Below are 13,949 nucleotides of genomic sequence, written 5' to 3'. Positions count from 1 at the left end.
ACTTCTCCTGACTGTGCCACAAATGATCTCTCGGCTTCTGTCAGGATGCTACCTACCTAGCATTCAACTCACAGTCTTCTCCCATGCTATATCTAACCTTTCCCCACATCCAGGTTTGGACCAACAATTCACTTTGGACCAGGAAGCACATGCTGTACACCAGGCAAGCTCCTTCTATCTACCTGACTTCATTACACTCAAAGCATTTCCTACATTTATGGGCAGTGATATTTTGAAAAGAATGCTTTTAAATAGTAAAAGAGTATTAGCCTCAACTTCAAGCACAGAACTAATATAATCTTTTATCCTATATTGTGTGGAATATACACGTAGACATTATAGGACTGCAAATTACAGATAAAGGGGACACCAGTGAGGATGCAGGCTACAGAGATGTCAGGAAATGGCATAAAATACTGCAGGAATGAATATGAAAAGTAGAAGGATTGTAAATATCAAGTATCTTCTAGCATCTTAATAGGTTCTCAGCGTATCACAAAGATAACACTGAGTATCACTTGATATTTGCATGGAAGTCTCAGAATGCTACCAATATTGATTTTTGCTAACAAATCTTTGAACCAAAAGGATATTATGTGTTTTAGATTTTTTTTAATTTAATACAGTAAATATCTTTTTCAATGCTAAGGATGAATTTTAGAGCATTGTACAAGTTAGACAAGTGGTTCTTTCCTTCTAAGCTCAAATCCCAGCTCTTGTCTTTAAAGGGGCATGATCTCTGTTTTTGTAGCCCACTGGTTTGAACTGTTGATCTTCCTGCCTGTACTCCATGAATACTGGGATTACAAGTGTAACCACACCTGGTGTTACTTACAGTTTTGATGTTAAAAATACATTTGCATCATCTAGAGAATCTACTCGTGTGCAGGTATTAACCAAGATTTGTGGCAAGGCATGAGGTGGCCTGACGGTGGTTGGTCATCAAACCACTCACTGTAACTTGTGGGCTTTGTGGGAATGACATGGAAAAGCCGTATCAGGTCTGCACCAGGAATGCTCTGGCCGCAGCAGTGATACAGCAGAGTCTCAATTTATATAGCAAGTGATTAAATGTGCCAAGTTCCACTGTGTCTCCTGGCACATCTCTAGCCTGTGTGCCTCTGTTCTGCTTTGCTCTGACAGCTTACCTGCAGCTCCCTGCAAGGTTTGCCATCAGCCTTCTGAATCCCAGAGGCTCAGAGCCCACATCAGCAGGAGTGGCCAGTAGCCCTGCCTGAGGGTACAGAAGTAGGAAGGCACTCCTCTGATGGGCATTGCCTGAGGCCTGAGGATGCAGCCAAACTCCTTAACTATCAGGCTGTTTCTGCAAGGCTGCCCAATGTCACCAGACTCTGTTCTTCTGTTCATATACCCTGCTTTCTCATCACCTCTTCCCATATTCTCATGGGACTTTTCTGAAGTCAATGGCCTGTGGGCAGAGGCAGTATCCACTTTAGCTCCTCCCAAGGAACCTGACCTCAAACTAGAGGGAAGCACAGGATTAACAGCCAGAGAATAATTCACATTTGTAATAAAAAGTTCCCACTATAGATAGCTTCTGCTCTGTTTTTAGCTAATCCAAACACTCTAGGGATAAGTCCAGTGTCTTATCCTTTTCTGGGAATCAAACAAGAGGTTGGGGAAAGACCTCTGATGAAGATGACTTGGGCATGTGGCATTGTGCGCCACTGTGTCTTGAGCTCAGACGAACAGAGGCAAACTCCCATGAAGTCCTGACCACAGAGTCTGCACTTCTGATCTGCAGCTTGAGAGTTCTAGTATTTTTTACCTTTGTGGACATTAGTCCTGAGGATAAAAGTTATAAATATGCTCATACATGTTTCTATGTCTCATGAGCGTGCACGACTTCAGTAGTAGCTTATCTGCATCTTAACAAATCCAGGTTTAGGAGAGAAGACTGTATGAGGACATTTAAAGATTTGCTTGGCCAACACTACAAAACCTTTTTGCAATGATAACATTTTAGTGATAGAAATAAAGAGCAAATGATCTTTAAAAATTTGAAAGCTCTCTTTCCTTTCTGCCACCGCCATGCCATCCAGACTGAGGAAGACCCGGAAACTCCGGGGCCACGTGAGCCACGCCATGGCCGCATCGGTAAACACCGCAAGCATCCAGGAGGACGCGGGAACGCTGGAGGCATGCATCATCACAGGATAAACTTCGACAAATTATCATCCAGGTTACTTCGGGAAAGTTGGGATGAGGCATTACCACTTAAAGAGGAACCAGAGCTTCTGCCCGACTGTCAACCTGGATAAACTGTGGACGCTGGTCAGTGAGCAGACCCGAGTCAACGCTGCCAAGAACAAGATCGGAGTTGCTCCCATCATTGATGTCGTGCGATCGGGCTACTACAAAGTTCTGGGGAAGGGAAAGCTCCCTAAGCAGCCTGTCATCGTGAAAGCCAAATTTTTCAGCAGAAGAGCTGAAGAGAAGATAAAGGGTGTTGGAGGTGCCTGTGTTCTGGTGGCTTGAAGCCACTCAGGGAGGCCAATTAAATGCTAACACTTTCCAAAAAAAAAAAAATTTGAAAGCTATCTTTTTACTATTTTGCAATATGTAAATTTGATAGTACATTTTACATTGATATTTTCATAGTTTCCAGGGCTTGTGTGAGAAACAAGACTCATAGGTACAGAATGCTATTTGCAAAGCAGGACTGATGATAAATATTAATTTTATAATTTTTATACCAACTTTCCAGCTAGTCAAAGATCATTAGTATTTGATAAATTTAGCCTTCCACTTAATAAACTGATTTATTTTTTTTTATTTGTATCTGTGATTTTTGTCTGCACGTGTATTTGTAAACCACTTGTGTGCAGTGCCTGCAGAGGCCAGAAGAGGGCATTGGATCTCCCAGAACTGGAGTTACAGAGGCTTGTAAGCCTCCATATAGATGCTGGAGATCAATAGTAGACCTCTGGAAGAGCAGCCAGTTCTCTTAACCACTGAGCAATCATTCTAGTCCCTCCCAAGTTGTTTCTAGTGAATAATTTTTAGAGCTCACAGACTCTTTTGAATTTTTTTTCCTAATTTGAAATGTGCACACGTGACAGCAACATTTATATGGCAAATATCCATCATTCTCACAATGGAGTTGCATGATTTCAAATATTCCTTTTCATACTGTTTTCTAAGTTACCTTTTTTCTCTATCACTGTCTCAGCACCACATCAACCTAGAGCAAAGCTCTAGAGAACGTGCCATTGAAAGCTGACTGTTTTGTAAGTGTGCCTCCTCCGTCTCACTTTCTGTTTGTTGGCAATCTCGGTTTAATTCACTTTTAGCAGCAGTGCAAATTGAACGTAAGTCACCTATATATTCTAAACACTGAGTTACATCCTCAGCTATTTTTCAACTATTATTTAGTTTTCATTATTGAGAAAGGGCATTGATAAGCTAGCTGGACTGACTGTGGATTTCTTCCATAGCCTAGGTGAACTGTGAGCTTAAATTCTTCCTTCCTCAGCCTCTGCAGTAGCTGGACTTTCAGTCCTGCACCACCAGGCCTCAAAGTATTTTTCTTTTTCTTGATAATCAAAGCCAATCAGTGCTAAAGATCTTACAGGAAAGCCGATACAATGTCCCTCTGGGTACCTACGAGTCACTGACGCCCTGTTCCTGTCTACATTTCAATAGAAATGGCATAGAGTGCCCCGGACCAGGAACGCCAGAGAGCACCAAGGGCCATTTGCTGGGCATGCTTCACTCCATACTACATCCTTTCCTTCTCTCTGTTTCTCAAGGCAGAAAGATGGAAAAGCTTGAAATGCATAAGAGACTAAAATTTAGCTAAAACTGGGTAAATTTCATTAAGTTGAATTTTAAAAAAATGACCTTTTGATTCTGGAGTAATATCAGAAAGTAACAAGAAAACTCAACAATTTTTGAAATTTAATCAAGGAAGAAAAAAATAGAACCTTGTGCTGGAATTAACTATGCATGAAATATATTAGACAGAAATAAAGCAGTCACCTCTTAGGAACATCTAGCAACCACTTGTTAAATACTGTTTTCCCTCTCAGTCATTATATCTTTAAATGAAAAAATATTTTCAGAAACAGTACATCTGAATTAAATACTTACAGTTTTGTTTGCTTTGTTTTACTGTTTTTTTGAAGTTCATTTTTTCATTTTTCTTTTTATTTATTCTTCTCCTATACAATACATATTGACCACAGCCTCCCTTCCCACCACTCCTCCCAATTCTACCCCACCTCTCTCCCAGATCCACTGTTCCTCTATTTCCCTTCAGAAAAAGCAGACTTCCCAGGGTATTGATGAAACAGGGCATAACAAGATGCAATTAGACTAGGCACAAACCCTCATATCAAGTTTGGACAGGGCAACTCAGCAAGAGGAAAAGGGTTCCAAGAGCAGGCAAAGGACTTAGAGACTTCCTATTGTCGCTGTTTCCTAAGAATATGCTATACTATATGTTATACTAGGTACTATGAGTAATTTGGCATGGCATAAAATATGTAGACAATGGGTTAAGTCCCTTATAACCTCCCCAGGGTTAGTCCTAAACACATGCACACACTAACAACACTAAGTGGATTCAGTAGGTTGTATACAGCACATATACACACACAAACACACACACACACACAACAATAATGATTAAAAAAGTGACTAATATGAAAGGAAATAAAAAGAGACATGAGAAGAGTTGTTGGGAAAAAAGGAGATGAAAAATTTTAATGTTACTCATATATAAACTTCTCAAAAAAGTTAAATAACAAAAAATAGCAAAATAAAGTGTGCCAGCGTATGAATATAGATTATGTTCAGATGCTTCACTCTCAACACAGTGGCTTGAGCATGGGGTCTGTAGCCAGTGGAGGCAAGGTTGGGTGCAGGGTTGGTCTTGTGCCTATCCTTTGTGCAAGTCAAGTGATGTCTGTATTCTGTTCACAGTAGTGAGCATTGTTGTGTTTCTCTTCCACACCTGGGGGGCAGCGAGCTTAATCTTTCCCCCACAGCTGTCCTTTATCACAATACTAACATAGTTCTGAACACTGAATTCTGACAGCTGCGGTTCTGTGTAGTCAGATTCTAGCTGTGGCTCATATTATATCATCATATACCCTATCTTATCATATCATCATATTAGTCAGCTGACAGAGACTACAGCAGCCTTTTGCCCTTTGCTTCACAGGCTACCCAAACTCCTAAGGCCCTCCTTCCCTTGAGTACACCTGGTATCTTATATTCAAGTTCTTAAAACCTCGCCTATAAGGAATAAAGTAGAGAGAGCAGTCTTGCAAGTAAGTCCATGATTTGTTTTAGTCCAGTGCTGGACTCCAGATCTGTGCCCCTCTATAGATGAACAAATTGCATGAAATGCTCATGGCTTTTCTCCCAGTTATTAACTTCACAACTGCAATTGCAACTGGCACTTGATTTGTTCTATTTCTAATTTGGCCTGAAGATTTTAGATTATATTTGGGGACAGATTTCCAAGCAGTATAAACATTTATGCACAAACACATCTCCCTCCCCCCCCCCCTCAGGTAAAATGGATACAGGAGTGGGTTGAGAAACAGGAGAACACAATACCTAACAACAGTTACTGCAGGTGGGTAACAGAGACCAGATATATCCCTCATCCTAGGACTCTGGAACACCTGGAGAGAGAACACATTGATGTCCTACAGCAGTGCAGAATTTATTCTGCGGGAAAGTGCTAAATCCATCAGTTCTTCTACTCCTAACTTCAATCACGCTCTAAAGTCAGTTTAACTTTGCATGCTTGAACCCATGTCAACTTGCCTCTTGCCTCCATTTTCTCATTCTCTCCTCTAAACGGCCACATGTCATTTTTCTCTTTCTTTCTTTCTTTCTTTCTTTCTTTCTTTCTTTCTTTCTTTCTTTCTTTCTTTCTTTCCTTCCTTCCTTCCTTCCTTCCTTCTTTCTTTCTTTTTTTTTTGAGAAGGTTTCTCTATGTAACAACACGAGCTATCCTGGAACTTGTTTTGTAGAACAGGCTGTCCTCGAACTCACAGAGATTCATTTGCTTTCACAGGTGCTAGGATTACAGGTGTGGCCACTGCTACCCAGCTCATCACATGTTGTGCTGTATTGCAAATGAGATCAGGAGGTTGACCCTAAGGAGCCAGAAACAGGCATATAGCACAAGCTAGTTGAGAAAGTGGGGCAAGAGGAGGATTTAAGACCTTGTGTTCAAGGACAAACTGGGCGGTGTAATAGGACCACATCCAAAAAGGAGGAGATAGAGGAGGGAGAGAAGAGGAAAGAAAGATTAGAGGAAGGAATTCTCTCCTGTGTGTGACTATTTACTAACAATAGCAGATCTTTCTCCCCTTCTGAAGATCCTTGAAATTTATTTTCTTCACCTTCAATGACGTTTAATGTGTCATTGTCACAGTTTCTTTAACGCCATCAAACAACTATCCGAGTAAATCATTGTAGCAACCACACCACAAACTCTTTTAAGTCAAAAGGTGAATCTTATCTCTGTGCCTTCTTGAATGACTTTTTAGCATGGGTCAGTGTGTAGAGCACTTCAGGAGCTCAATAACACTGGTCAAGAAAGATATTTAACCTCCCTTGGGAGAATAGAAAAACAATTCTGTTGATAAGCATCTCCTTACATATTGTCAAAGATATCTCTGGCACCAACCTTTGCTGGTATAAAGAGCATTAGACAGGTGCCTCCTTGATTTAGCAATCTGTGTCGAACTCTAGGCTGGGTAGGTGTAGGCTTGAATTTATTCCTTCTTCACAGTGTCTTTGATGGCTTTTACATGAGACTGTAATCTTGCTCACTGTCATATACCTAACAAAAATAAGTGGCCAAACTATAGTTACAAGACACCAATGTCTTTGCCTTTGATTCTCTTTATAGTGTATGGCAATTTTAAATGATCTGGCATCTTTGCTTCCCATTCTTTTATTCTGTGCCTGGAAATGGGTAGATGATGCCTCACTTAACACACATATTATCTGAGTGAATATATAACCATGCAAGCACCATGTTCATCACCTGTTAATGTATGGCTCATGGGTGTCCTGTGGAGTCATGTCAAGCTTAAGAAACGTTGTGCTAAGGACTATAAAGAATATCTTATTCTGCACGAACTGGGCATCATTCTTTGTTGAAGATTTTCTTGGTGTGTCGCTCACTCCCAAGCCTCTGGTACTTGCTGATCTCATCCACATAAACCAAATGGCATCCAGTTACCCTCACATGTAACTGTCTACAATAAGCAATGGCCAGTAGAGGCAGGAAGGGGCAGAATGTCAAGGATTCATCACTCAACAACCAACAGGGATGCTAATTGAAGATGCTGCTTGCTTGTTTGTTAGTTTGCTTGTTTTCCCCCATCTCTTGGGATAGGAGTGTTGTTCATTCACCCTTTGAATGAAATGTGCTGTGGCCACTTGGTAGCAAATCCAAGGAGAAAAGAAGTGAAGCATCTCAGGTCAGATTGAAGGTTATTGCCTGCACTTCCTGTGGCTTTGCCTCACACTCCATAAGCACATGAGCCTAATTGTTTGGAGGCCAGAGTGGGTCACCTCAACTACAATTCCAGGGGAACTGGAGCCTTCTTCTGACTTCCAAAGGCACTATGTATGCATGTGATATACAGACATACATGGAGACAAAACACTCATACACATAAAAATAATTAAAGATTTTTAAAGATATTTTTAAAAACCCTGAGGCAGTTACCAGGGTGCCAGTGCTAGGTGCTCTCTGACTTGGAGATGAGCTTAAGGTGAGTTTGTGGCCATGAAGTTCAATGTGCCTCTGAAGAAGGGACCACTCTAAGTGAAAAGAAATTGGGCAAATGACTGTAGAAAGCTTTGGGCAACAAGGAAGCAAGGTTTGGTTGTGTTAGCATCTTGTCATCACTCTGTAAAGAGAGATGCTACAAGAAGACGGCAGGTGACACGGTAGTAGCCATTTCTGAAGAACTGAAATCAGTAGTAAGATCTGGAGGGGGAATGTGGTTGGGAATGTATTGTATTGTATGAGAGAAGAATCCATTTACAATAATATTTTTTTAAAAAAAAATCAAGTCCATAGACTCTACCCTTTCTATCTGTCTTAAAACGTTTTGCCCCAAGCTCAGAAGGGAACAACAGTATTTTCGATACCCGTGCAGAAGTATGTTGATGCCACTAAGCAAGTATGAAGGAAAATACACTGAAGGTCCACTTGGTAACTTATATGGATGTTTTATAGACTTTAAAGTATTCACCTAAAATCTCAGGTTATGGGAATCTAGATTTCTGGCCTTGGAAGAAGATGCTTGTATTTCACAGGTCCACTGGGTGGCAGTCTCCTCACGCTTATTGAAAAACTCAAGCTGAGGTCCAGGAAGGTTCTTAGTGTACTGCTTGCTGGATGATGTCCTCGTTCAGTGAGGAGCTGATGGTGACAACTGTTTCCATTTTATAAGTTTTTCTTTAAAGTCACATGTCAAAGCTTTACTTTATCGAACTCGTTCATTTCTCCAAAAGTCCAGTGCAAAGCAGTGTTGACCTAACGCATCTTTGCTTTTGTGCCCTGTTTCTAGTGATCTGAGGTGAAGTGGGTTTCAACAGTATATTCATGTTGATATCATAAAAAATAAGTTATCAGGCTGGCAGATTAGGAATGAAAATTAAGATAATTCAAACCTCAAGGTTAATGCACAAAATATAAGTTAGGTTCAGTCATATATCTAACTGTGGGGAACTGGAAGAATTAAAAGGCATACATGCTCAGGTGGATAATCTTGAGATTTTACACTCTCTTAAGTCATAGAGAACAAGACTATTAAGCACGATGATTCATAACGTCACTAAAAAAAGTCAAAGAAATCAAGAATGAGATCTTAACCCTAGGGTGTGGCCTGAGTAAATCAGGGGATGTTGAGATGACCTCCTAGCTGCTCAATCCTGTGAGCGTTTGGCTCTTCACTTATTCAACAGGGCTTCTTTAACACAAAAACAACAAAAACTTAAAGTTCTTCTTTCCTTTTTTAATGACATTCAAAATTCCAAAGAAATAACACACTGCTAACCCTGACTAAAGATTGTCACATGTACCCAAGGTTTAGGACTTCCAGAAGATACCACTCTCTTGGTATCTTCATAGTCATGGCCAAACAGGTAGGCACAGACACAGCAAAAGCCAGGGACTCACTCTTGTTTCTGAACAACATCAGCCCACATACGCCTGTCCCGTTGCCATGACTTCACATGGATGTACTGAAGGCATCTACGCATGTGAGGGAGTTTCAATCTAACATGTTCCTCTAAGGCTTTGTACTTTGTTTGGATGTTCAGGCTTTTTGTGGATTAGAAGATGAAACCCATCATAGCTGCACCGCTCTTCGTTTTGTGGAAAGCAGACCCTAACCTCCTGAGCAGAGTTTTACACACACAGGTAGAGCCTAGAATTCCATGAGTCAAGCTGGAAATTATTACCTTTAAGATCCAGCATCTTCTTCAAAATAAGAACAAACACAGATATTAATCAAAGACCTTGAACGTGTCTGAAGTAGTTCTCACCTTGGGATAGTTTGAAGCATGTGTTTAGCCCTCCTATAGACCTTCCCCCAAATCAATATTGAAAAACACTACCAGCAGTCTTGTTTTAAGTGGGGTTATTTCTGGTGGGATGTCAGTAGGAGATTGTTATAAAATACATTCAAAAGTAACTAAAGAAATTGTTTTTCTCTAGCATTATTGATTATACAGTAAATTTTAAATGCAACATTTCAAAATCATCGATTTTAGTTTTAACATGATTGATCTGAACTCATTCTCTTTGGCAATATTAGACAGAGAGATGAAAATCTGGTTAATATCGCTCTTTATGACAATAAATCTCAAGACTTCAGGAAAGACACTTATTTGTCTGGTTTCCACCAAAGAAAATACACAATTATGGAATTTACTAGGAGTCTCAGTTTTGACAGATCAGATAGCATATATCATAAGTGCATATGATATATATGATGCATGTTTTATCCACATATACAATATTACATACACATACACATATGATAAGACCTCTCTTTTATGTCACTAAACTTTTTAGTCAAATAAAGTTAGGGAGAGCTCCCACTGACTATGACCACAAAGACTGCTCTTTGCTAAAGATTTTTCTGGAAACATCATGCCTGGGTACTTGTACTTCTCAGGCTTATTCACAATCGGTGCCTGACCACCATGACTTGGAAAGGGACCAAACCTGGCACAGTCGCCTATTAGATGAGGTCATTTCCTCTGCAGGATAGTTATCAAGTGCAGTAGTGGTCAACATTTGAAATCTATGTCCAAACATGTTTCCTCCCTGAGGAAATCATCTGCTTTAACCTGATGTCTAAGGGAGTGGCATGAGGCTCCGTAGGCCAGTATGTGAAATACTGAGTCCTGGAGGCCTAGCATATGGAGTAAGAAGGTTGTAGATGTGGGAATGTAAAAATCATATATGGAGTTCTTCCGGATAAAAGAATGTATGTGAGGTAATTAAATATAGATAGCATGCTAAACATGAGACCTACCTGTCATGCTCAAAATGAGGCAGAGCAGGAATAATGCTGGGTACCCTGGCATTTTACATAATTTTTCTTTAACTTTTCAAATTTAAGTAGTACTATAAAAGACAACTCATTTGCATCTTAGCAAGATGATCTTGGACTGCATATCGCCTCAGCCAGTTGCTCTGGGAACATGGAAACGTGAAAAGGAAGCCTGCTGGTGCAATTTGAATATAAACACTGTGTCTCCTGGCCTCTCCATAGAGTCGTGCAAAAGCCCATGTCCAGTGTTTCCTGCTCTATCCAAATTATGATCTGGAAGGCAAGATTACTTCTCAAATTTAGTTACTTTTTATGGCATCTGGAACAAACTCCTGCTACTTTGACTTCTCCCAAGACTACTTAACTCCATTCTAGACTGTCACAGGTGCCCTGTGACACTCCACTAGAAACACCAAGATTCTCAGAGCCAGTGCCTTTCTGCCTGTGGAAGGTGACAGTCCTGATTTTGATTTCAAGTATGTCCCTGTTGTAGCTGTCCGAGGACTGTGACAACGGCAAGCTTACACCGACGCTCTGTGGCTCACAGGGAAAATGGCCCACAGTATTGGTCCAGTATGGAGAGTGTGAAAGCATCCTCAGGCTGTACGGGTCAGTGAGAAGGTGGCCAGTATATTGTAACATCTGCCGTAAAATAAGAAAGTCTACCCTATAACCTCTTCCTCATGTTCTCCAACTTAAAAATGTACCTATTCTCCTGGGACTTAAAAAAGTTATTTACCAAGTGAATGCGCCAGTGAATAAACAGAGTGTGTTCTGGGAACTGTAGTTGCGGCAGCTAGTAGAGCTAAAGTGTAACCTCCAGCCATACACCTCCTTCCTCCAGAGGGGTCGCCTTTGATTGGTCTGCACTAGTAGCTGGATGGGTGTTTAAAGCTCCAAGTAACCCTTCTTCAAGGCCAATACTATATCACAATGTGTAATTTTCCCAAAGGCAGTGCTAGGCAATAAAACCAAACCATGCGTCTATGGAGAAATACAGAGGAATGCATCACTTTCTGCAAGGTGGTAGCACTAACACCAAAGTGTTAAAATATGCCCCTCGCTGTTACTAAGGAAAAACTGTACTGGAACTAAGTTTCCATGGAGTTTCTTAATATTTTTCTAGAACATTACAGCACCATTTCTATTAATGTATTTGTCTATGTAGTACTTGCTGGGAGAATGGGGGTGAGAGGAACACTCATCGACTCTACTGTTGGTAGAAATGTGATGAATTTATTCCCCACTAAGCCAGGTATGGCTCAGTGCGGGTTTGTAACTGGCAGGGGCTAACTATCCCTCTGGTGCCAGACCAGCAGGAATTTCTGCCACAGGAGAGACCATGTTTTTGTTTCCATAGGAGAAGAAAAACTATGGATACTCTCAAGATTGAAGACAGATTAGATTTCAACAGGAGAGACCTCCTGGATGAGGGAAACCAACCGTTCATTAAATGTCTTCATCATCCAACCCAAACTAACTTATCAAATGCCTTTTATTTGATCATATATGGAAATAAAAGGAAATCCCCAAAGTTAGGGTTGGGATACGGTTTCGTTTTTATCTTTTCTGGAGAATAAAAGCACTCAACTAAAGGAATCCAGAGACTGCTCTACAAATGAGACATCCAAAGAAGTACAAATCATCAAGAAAAAAAAAGTGCCAAGAAAAAGAGTAAATTAGCCTAACACACCTCCAAAAAAGTAAAATTTCATAAATCTTCCTAAATGTTTGTTTTTGCTTCAGCAAATGTCACTCTGGTGCCATCATACCATAATCTGTCTGCAGCAGGTTGCTTGCGGGTACCCACATTCAATCAGTTTCAAGTAAAAATGGCATGATTTAAGGCACTATGTGGTGACTGAGGGAGTAATTCCTTCATTTTTTATCTTTTGAAGTTGTGTTTTAAAGGAGCCATAGACAAGCTTCACAATTCCCTGTCTTTGAGGATTATAAAGACTACCTGGTTTATGTTCAATATTCCATTAGGAACAAAATTGCTGAAATACTTTACTAACATATCTGGACCTATCAGCCATCTTTATAATTTTTGGGATTCATATATATATATATACATATATATATACACACTTTAAGCACTGAGCTATCATATGCTTAGTGGCTTCTCCAGTCTGTGCAGAGGTTGTTAAGAAATCTGAATATGGATCCAATATCACATACACATATCTTAATTTGCCAAATTCTGCAGTATGAGTAACATCCATTTGCCATGAATGATTAAGAAGCAAGCCTCAAGGATTTATTCCCTTATGAGGTACAGGTAAATATTGTGGGCATATATCACATTGCATAACAATTTCATGAGCAATTTCTCTTGTTAATCTAATTGTCAATCCAGATTGATTTCTTAAACTTTTAATATTTTGATGATATAAAGCATGTGATCCATGAGGAAGCTCAACTTGCGATAAAGTGATCAATTGAGTAAATTTATCAGCAAAAATATTACCTTCAGCCAATGAACGAGAATGACACTTTATACTCATAACGAGAACAGTTCATCAGGATGAAGTTTCAATCCTGAATATCTATGCCCCACATATGTAAAAGAAACATGACTAGAACTCAAAGCACACATCAAACTCCACACACTAATAGTAGGAGACTTCAACACTCCTCTCTTACCAATGGACAGGTCAACCAGACAGAAACCTAACAGAGAAATAAGATAACTTGTGGAGGTAATGAATCAAATGGACTTAACTGACATCTATAGAACATTCCACCCAAATAAGAAATAATGTACCTTCTTCTCAGCATCTCATGGGACCTTCTCTAAAATTGAACTTCCAAGAAGAGCTGATATATATATTTCTTAAGGTGTTTCACATAATAGAATCAGAAGAGTCATTGCCAAACTCTTTTTATGAAGCTACAGTTACTCTGATACCAAAACCACAAAAAGACTCAACCAAGATAGAGAATTACAGACCAATCTTGGTCATGAACATCGATGCAAAAATTCTGAATAAAATACTGGCAAACCAACTCCAAGAACACATCAAAAAATAATCCATTATGATCAAGTAGGCTTCATCCCAGAGATACAGGGCTGGTTCAACATATGAAAATCTATCAATGTAATCCACCATATAAATAAACTGAAAAGAAAAAAAAATCTATGATCATTTCATTAGATGCTGAAAAAGCATTTGACAAAATTCAACATCCCTTTATGATAAAATTCTTGGAGAGGTTAGGGATACAAGGAATATATCTAAATATAATAAAAAGCAATATTCAGCAAACTAACAGCTAATATCAAATTAAATGGAGAGAAACTCGAAGACATTCCACTAAAATCAGGAACAAGACAAGGCTGTCCACTCTCACCATATCTCTTCAACATAGTGTTTG

At 39.8% G+C, this 13,949-nt stretch overlaps 1 pseudogene; it reads left to right on the top strand.

Moving 5' to 3' along the window:
* The first annotated feature begins 2,052 nt into the window (after nucleotides 1-2,052).
* Nucleotides 2,053-2,542, top strand: LOC126494203 (60S ribosomal protein L27a-like; annotated as a pseudogene).
* Nucleotides 2,543-13,949: the final 11,407 nt, after the last annotated feature.

Source organism: Alexandromys fortis, unplaced genomic scaffold, assembly GCF_014885135.2.
Source record: "Alexandromys fortis isolate MF-2015 unplaced genomic scaffold, M_Fortis_MF-2015_v1.1 scaffold_383, whole genome shotgun sequence".
In the NCBI taxonomy this organism is placed as follows: Eukaryota; Metazoa; Chordata; class Mammalia; order Rodentia; family Cricetidae; genus Alexandromys; species Alexandromys fortis.
The sequence above is the reverse complement of the archived record's forward strand: the minus strand, read 5'-3'. Positions and strand labels throughout refer to the sequence as shown.